We start from the raw sequence: 829 nt of genomic DNA, 5'->3' as shown, positions 1-829 counted from the left end.
GGCTGGGAAGTGCTGGTAGCTGTCCCTGTTAACGTCAACTCCTGCAGCTCCTGCCTGCCTGCACACTTCCTGACATCCACCTGGTGGGCCTGGCTATCCTGTGTGCCCGCAGGCCTCACCCGACCTGCGTTCCTCTGCTCTGCTGTCAGGCTCCAGCCCCTGCTAGACCAGCAACAGCCTCCAGGGAGGTAGGTCAACGCCATCTGTGCTGGTTGGCCAACGCCATCTCCTGGCACCTGGCGCACATCAGCTCTGACCTTCCCTGTCTCCAGGGACAGAGCCTCAACCATATGCCTGGGCGCTGGCAGAGAAGGGGCGCCGGCAGCCACGGGGCGCCGGCAGCCACGGGTCAGCACCAGGCCTGGCAGCGCTCAGAGAACGTTTGGGCTCGGCCATCTCAGAGACCTCTTCCAACAAAACGCCTCTGCGATTCCCCTCACAGGCGGCGCGGCTCCTCCTGCCCAGCGCGGGCACTGCGCGGGCACTGCGCGGGCACTGCGCGCCCCAGGCCCGGGCCGCCAGGCCCAGGAGCCCAGGCCCGGGACCGCGAGCGCGGGACCCCACAGGCGGGCAGCGAGCGCGGGACCGGCAGCGCAGCTCTCCAATGCCGGAACTGCCTTCCGGGGCGGTCCCGGCCCAGCGCTGCCGCAGCCAATGGGCGCGGCGGCGGCGGGCTGTGATGGGCAGGGCGAGCAGCCAGTGGGCGCGGCGGCGGTCCGTGATGGGCAGGGCGAGCAGCCAATGGGCGCGGCGGCGGTGCGGGCGCGCGGCAGCAGGGAGCGCTGCCGGGGCGTGTGCGCGGGGCGGTGCCGCGCCGGGGCGGGGCAGG

The sequence above is a fragment of the Pogoniulus pusillus genome, chromosome 10 (genome assembly GCF_015220805.1).
Source record: "Pogoniulus pusillus isolate bPogPus1 chromosome 10, bPogPus1.pri, whole genome shotgun sequence".
In the NCBI taxonomy this organism is placed as follows: domain Eukaryota; kingdom Metazoa; phylum Chordata; class Aves; order Piciformes; family Lybiidae; genus Pogoniulus; species Pogoniulus pusillus.
Note: the sequence above shows the minus strand (reverse complement) of the source record.